We start from the raw sequence: 7,775 nt of genomic DNA on the forward strand, positions 1-7,775 counted from the left end.
AGAAAGAGGACAGAAAAGAGCCAGAAACAGCCCTGGGGTCCTGCAAGGTTTAGAGACCAGGTGGAAGCAGAGTTAGACGAAGAGACAAGGACAGAACAGCCACGGAGCTGCCAAAAGACCGGGAGCTTGTGGCACTTTGGAAAATTTGTAAAAAAAAAATATGTTCCCTGAAGGAGGAAGTGATCGACTCTCAGAGACTTTCAGACTGGTTAGTCACAAACTGATTACATGCCCTGTATTATTTTAGGACATATAGTCCACGTGCTTTGGTATAATACATATACACACACACAGACTCATAGCTAATATCTTGTGCGGTAGAGCCAAGAGTTAAAGCCTCGAGATCACACGTGGAATAAAAAACATTTTAGGATCTGTATAGCCACTGACACTTCTGAATTTGTCATTGCTTAGAACAGGAGAGTCTTGAAATGTGTCCCCCCGAAATGTGAAAGATCTTTCCAGATCCTCTTCTTGTTCCCCTCTGAGTTTTCCTTTATCCGGGGTTACCCATGGTGCTTATCGACCAAAATAACTTTTCCTAGAGAATGAATTTCCTGTAAACAATCTGTGGCGGAGAATAGCGCTCAGGTTATCTGGGGAGGGCTCTTGCGTTATACCTGTAAATAGAGTGGCCAAGTGTAATCAGTAAAAATACAGGATGCCCGTGCAATATTTAAATATATCACACTAAAACAGCATTCGCTTTTTAGCTAGTTTATTACCTTTTCACTTTTTAACAGAGCCTGTTGTATTTTGTCTGCATCCTCACCGATTCCAAAGTGGAGAAGGCAGGGTAGAGGGAGAAGGTGATCCTGTGCACAGTTACGACAGAGACTTCAGCTGATCCTAGCAGTGCTTTGAAGCTAGGATGGCCCTATATGTGTTACAGACTGCGGTAAGTGGGCCAGGCCATTGTATCTCTGAATCAGCCAGTCATTGGTGTCAGGGTGCCTCTGGAAATAGGAGTAACCTGGGACAGGACAGGGTGGTTCCACAAGGTCCAGGGACACAGCCTCCAGCAGCTGGGAATGAGCGTCCTGGAACTGAAGAGGAAACCTGCACAGAGCACCGCAGTATCCCAAGTTCAATGCTAACGCTTCAGAAGCTATTCATTTCTCTTTATTTTTTTTTAAAGTTTTTATTTATTTTTTTATTTTAGAGAGAAAGAGAGAATGAGAGAGAGAGAATCTTAGGCAGGCTCCATGCTCAGTGCAGAGCCCAACGTGGGGCTGTGTCCCATGACCCTGGGATCATGACCTAAGCCAAAATCAAGAGTCGGCTTAACCAGCTGAGCCACCCAAGCACCTCTCATTTCTTTTTAGATGATTTCCTTCTATATCTAAATAGATAAGGTAGTTAAATACATTCTGCAAACAAAAAGTGCTAAACTGGAATGTGCTGTTCAAACATAAGGTGGTCGTAGTAGTTATTATAGTCACGTCGCTAACACTAATACTATTGCCTGCTGAGCCCAGCCCCTCCACCATAGGATGTATGGGGCTTGTTTCTTTAATTGTACATCTTCCATTTAGACTTTAAGCTTCTTCTTCTTTTTCTTTTTCTTCTTCTTTCTTCTTCTTCTTCTCCTTCTCCTTCTCCTTCTTCTTTTTTCCTAAGTAAGCTCCATGACCCATGTGAAGCTTGAACTCATAATCCTGAGATTTAGAGTCACATGCTAGGGGCGCCTTGGTGGTCCAGTCTGTTGAGTGTCTGACTTCGCTCGGGTCCTCATCTCGCAGTTGACAAGTTTGAGCCCCGCGTCAGGCTTGTGCCGACAGCTCAGAGCCTGGAGCCTGCTTCAGATTCGGTGTCTCCCTCTCTCTCTGCTCCTCCCCCACTCATACTCTGTCTCTCTCTGTCTCAAAAGTAGATAAACGTTAAAAAATTAAAAACAAGAGTCGCATGCTCTACCTACTGAGCCAGCCAGGCACTTTAAGCTTCTTGAAGGAAGAAACCATGCCTTATTTCTCTCTGGTTACCCAATCCTTTGTACAATATTAAGTGTACAGTAGGTACTCATCCAATGTCCATAGAAAACAAACAAGCAGGAAATAAATAAGCAAGCCATCCAAATGATAATTTATAACAGCTAGACCCACCCTCCATTAGCTGACATGTCATTGTCACTTTTCCTCTTATTCTCTCTAGTGATACAAAACTGGCTCTACTTTCTCTGGCCTTTGGGTGTCTTTATTAAGCAGTTAGAAACTTGAGCAAACCCTGAATCATGCAGCTCATCAGGTATTTACTTGGTGCTCTATTGTTTTGATGCACAACTCATGACATGTTTTAGAGAGTTAAGGAGGCATGGATCCCTTCCCACTTCGGTCCTCCCTTTTTGGGAACTTTGAGGACCCTTCCTATAGGGCAGACAACATTGTAGTTGCCTTAACCATGAAAGCCTGGTGAGGAGTACAAGAGGCCTCTATTTCTCTCTTAACCTGCAACCTCACCTCTTATGAATGCTTCCTTCCATTAACCCTTGAGTGAGTCACGCTGATGCCTGACGATAACCCACTGGTGGACATGCTTCTCCTCCCAGAATGAGTGTTGACATGAAGAAGTCTCCAGATCCCCTACAGCCAGACCAGTGATCCCAAATTTTAACCACTTTGGATCCTGCCTGTACATCCTGCCTCTGGCTCAACACCCACCTTTACGCCCACGGCACGGAGCTGTGACCACAGAGGCAGATACTTGCAGGGTGGTCCCTGAACACACCCTCGGGTCAAGAGACATGAAATATTTATTGACTTCAGGCCAACGTTACAGGCACGCTGTCTGAAACCACTGCAGGGGTGCCTCTATAACACCCAAGGTAGACAGGGCAACATTTGCCAACTTCCTCAAATGTCCTGGGGGAGGTTTGTTTGCACTAATCCTAGCAGCGCAAAAAGCAGCAGCTGTTCTCAAGGGGAGTCTGATACAATCCTTTGTTCAAGACAAACAGTGGGAGGTAGGGTGTTATTATTATTTTTTTTTAAGGGCTAAATTGTTAACAATTTTCCAGCAAACAGGTAAAAAGAGAGCTGAAAATTTAGGGGAGACCCAGGGCCACATTTGCCCCTTCATTTTTTAATACACACACTTGTTTCTATCCTGTGTATGTCTCTGTCTTGGGAAATAAATCAGACACTGGCAAATACAAATCAGTTTTTCCCATTTCTGAGAAATATTAAAATTAGATGGTCACTGATCTTCCCATCATAGCTATCAGGCCAGGGTTGGTCATAACCGATGGAATTTGAAGTCTCTCAAAAAGCCTACATTCCATTTTCCTATGTTCTATCAGACCCCTAATTATCTCTTAATGAACACAGAATAATCTTACATCTTTGTCAATAATCAGTGGAAAACATGCTATAAATTCTAATAGGGGAGCCAAAGAAATTGGTGAATACTTCCAAAGCGCATACTGTCACCTACAGCTTAAGCTTTTGAGTCTACCATGGTAAGTCGTATCCTGACTTATTAAATTCCTTTGACAAGAAGTGTCATTTTCAACTCACTGAGAACTGGATGTAACACACAGAAGATATGATCCATTGCCCTGATAATAGAAGCCAGAGTATAAGTTTTCTCCCACACGGGTCCTTTATTTAGTTTTATTCCTAGAATTCAGCACAATGGCAGTGTACTTTAAAGGGTTAAATGAACATTGAATGTTTTCATTAGAAATGTATTAGAGATTCCTGCCATAAATTGTTAGCAACCAAGAAATCATTATTCATTTAGTTGGGGCAGGCTCCTTTGGACTGGGGAGTTTGCTAGACTGAGTTGATTTCACATCATTAAACATTAAACTCCCTTGACTAGTAGAGAGATCTTGTGGTTTGTGCTCTGGGCCAGCAAGCTGGGATGTGTGTCTCTTTCCCATTTAGTATCTCGCTGTCCAGATGGTAAAGGCTGAGAATCTCAGACAACAGGATTTCTTTTTCTTTTTTAATGTTTGTTTATTTATTTTGAGAGAGAGAGACAGAGACAGAGACAGAGAGAGGGAGAGGGAGAGAGAGAAAGTGAGCATGAACACGCAGGGGAGGGGCAGAGAGAAAGGGAGAAAAAGAATCCCAAGCAGGTGCCATGCTCAGCGCAAAGTCCCATGCCGGGTTGGATCTCATGAACCATGAGATCATGACCTGAGCTGAAACCAAGAGTTGGACGCTTAACTGACTGAGCCACCCAGGTGCCCCTCAAACAACATGATTTCTAAGGTGAAAACTGACTCTCTCTGAGCCGATCCAATTTTATTATCCAGAGATATGACTAATGTGGCAACACATATGGGTGTGACTTTCTTTCCTAATCATAACTGACAAGAGCTGCAGGCCTCGAAGGGGAGTTACAGGGGTCATCGACGTGACTTCTATTCTGTCACTACTTCAACAGAAAACATATTTCTACCTCTTTGCAATGCATCCTTATATGCATAAAAAAGGCTAGGCTGAGAACGTACAGCTTGTACGCTGCTATTCCTTTCTAAAATGTAAACTTATTCTGTCCCATGCTCCATTAGGATGTGACTGTTAGGGAGGTCTTGCTATATCCTTTTGGTCCATTTGACATTCTAGCATGCAGTTACACTTACTCTCAGGGGCCCTTTACGGGGGAAAATGTAGGACAACCAGCGGACTTTAAAAATGTAAATATGTAACCTGTGTCAAAGTATGGAAACAGGTTACGGAATACATGCATCCTTCAAAGAGAGCCCTATGGTAAAATGAGGGGTTGCTGTGGAAGCAGAGACATAATTGCACTCCAGAGAGTAAAAGACATTGTGTTGCCTCCTCAGCAGAAATTCACCTCCCTTTATGAAAATCTGATAAAATTTCCGGTTTCCCACAGAGAAAATGACGGAGAATTTAATGAGAAACACATTGGAACCAGACCTGTCACCTTGTGATTATGTATTCACTAATCTCTCTGTAGGGTACAGCAAACGTCGGTCTTCTCTGAGAGAGTTTATCTGAGTTGAGGGGAAAAAACACATCTAGAAATAAATTACCAAAAAGAAACATCTTCACTCTCCCACTGATACCTACTGACATCCCACTGGACTCTTGTTTGGCCTGCAAATAGCAAAAGCATCAGGATTTGCACAGTAACCTATTTTTATGATTACCAACGACATTGAAGTTTCATACAATGAGTACTTTCTTCATACTTAAATGCAGCTTGCATGTGCCTGGCATTTTTAGTTTGGACTCAGGATTTGTGTTTGAGAAGTCCAAGTACAGTGAGAGGGGTAGCAGGTGTTCCTTTTCTTGCAGGAGCCATTTCCTCTGTCATATGAACTTCTGTTATCATTATCTTCATCAAATCTTACTCAGCACTATATCCATTCCATAAGCATTTTTGAGGACCTGTGCTCATATGCTAGGGACCTATACATAAATATATGCTAGGGACCTATGCTAGGTCATATGCTAGGGACCTATACATAAATATAATTATATACCAAGTTCTGGAATAAGTAGAATATCCCATAGGCTCCACGGAGTCTTTAAGTCAGAGAGACATGTCATTCAAAACTGCTATCCTCTAAGAGTGTTTCTGAAGTTCTTTTTATCAGCCTGAACTTGGGCTGGGTAATGTACAATGAAGGCAGATATACTCGTTCCAGAAATTCAAACTCTGAGCGTACATTGATGTTCATATCCACAAGGAACATGCTGAACAAGTATTGAGCAAATAAAGAAATGTTTCACTAGTTGAATAACAAGTATTGAGCAAATAAAGAAATGTTTCACTAGTTGAGATCCTGTATAAAGCAGGATCTCAGAAAATACTAAATACTAAAGTAAGGGAATGAGGAGGAAATTTATGTCACAAGCTATACTTATTTGGAGGAGTGGCATCAGGACGAGATTACTTATCTTCCTTTATGAATTTCTAGGAGGCTTCATGGAGAAAGTGGGATTTCACTCAGAACAGAGATGTTGAAAAATCGTATGTTTGACAAGGTCTTAGAACTATTAATTATCGACAAGGATACTACTCTGACCATTCCCCTCTGGATTCATTCAAACTTGCAAAGTCCTTCATAAAGCTAAGCCCAGAGTTGATCCCCATTTTGTAAATCTCTTGATCCAATCTCATGCTTAGTTTATTTTTTTTAATCCAAGACAGATACCTCTTTTAAAAATATCTCTGTTTATCACCTCATTGACAATTTTTTTCATGTGGTTATCCAGTGTAATCTGCACATCAATTTTTAGTTTTATCTGAGAAGGAACCATGTCCTTTCTTCAGTACCTCGACATTTTGAGACTTGTACGATCATTGATGACAAAGCAGGAAATGACATTAAAGATCATACGATGGACGATAAAACAAGGCCTAGAGAGTAATGTGGGGTAGATATATGGCAGAGCCAGGAAAAAAAGGATAATTTAACAAAAATAAAAAGTATGTAAGAGCTCTTGATCTCTGATCTACTCTTTTATTACATAAAATTGCTTAAATATGGATGCATGATTTGTAGCTCAATTGTCTCATAGTGTTTCTGAATGTTGTTTGTGATTCTTACATGTAAGAGTGTCTCCATGACTCAGCTAAGGCTGGGTTCTCCTCCCTTCTCTCTCCTGAGACTTTCCAATAGGTAGAGTTAGATGGAGAGCTAACTCTTTTCTTCAACTAATATCTACTTATATGATAATCATATCTCAAAAACTGGTTAGTACAATTGGACTACTAAAAGAAAAATTAGATGAGTCATGTCTCAAAGCTTCTCTCAAAACCTTTTAAAAAGATTATTGGCTTAAAAATAGATTTCACATGATCAACATTTAGATATAGCCGTGAAAGAAATCTTAAAGGAGGTATAGAATCTCTTCAACAAGTGATTTTCATTTGCTTCTCATTGTAGCAATGCCAGCACAGTGCCAGAATTCAAGGTTTTGGTTAGTGCAATATTTTCATTTTGTTACTGAAAATGTGGGAAGTCATAGTTGGTTCCTCCATCCTATGGAAGGGCAAACATGTCAAGGTAAGAAAATTATTCAGTTTTCTAGTTCGAGATCAATTTTATAAAAAATTTACCTGGCAGATGGTTGTTTTGTTTTCAGTCATAAGAAATAAAAGCATCTAAAGCAATATAATTATTATATTCAGAAATAACTTTTGTTGGTATCCTTTATTATCATCACATAATTTTGAACTTCTGGCTACTATAACTCAGCAAATGAACTAAGATAATTTATATACATCCACCCTCTCAAATTAGTTTCGTCAGAAACAAGTGATGGTATTATTTGTGAAATAAAACCACAGTATTATTACATCTTATTGGAACCCTCTATTTACTTCTATACATGTTCTAAATAAAGAATATCTTAAACATAATATAATTAGTAGAACTGAATTCTCAATAGGAAGGTATTTACTGTCTCCTAGGCAAATTAGGTTCCTAAATTTTAATGTCAAATTCATTGACGTTTTTAGGTAAATGTAACCATGATTAAACAACTGCATTTGATGTTAGACGGGCCAAGTTACTTAAAAATTATCAAAAATGACGTAAGCAAGGACCCCCTTCAAATGTTCTAGGTATTAGTAAGGAGTTACATTTATACGTGTTTTCTGTACATGAGTTCATTCAATTAATTAATTTAGGTAACTTTAAGCTTCAGTGAGCATTAATTAAATGTAATTGTGTATGGCCAGTAAACTGAAGATAAGTGTAATTTAATTTTTTTTTTTAATTTTAGCTTGGCTTTAAATTTTGAAATTAATGAGTCCTGACTTGCATGATATATATTTAGTAACTATCCTAC

The sequence above is a fragment of the Acinonyx jubatus genome, chromosome B1 (genome assembly GCF_027475565.1).
Source record: "Acinonyx jubatus isolate Ajub_Pintada_27869175 chromosome B1, VMU_Ajub_asm_v1.0, whole genome shotgun sequence".
Taxonomy (NCBI): Eukaryota; Metazoa; Chordata; class Mammalia; order Carnivora; family Felidae; genus Acinonyx; species Acinonyx jubatus.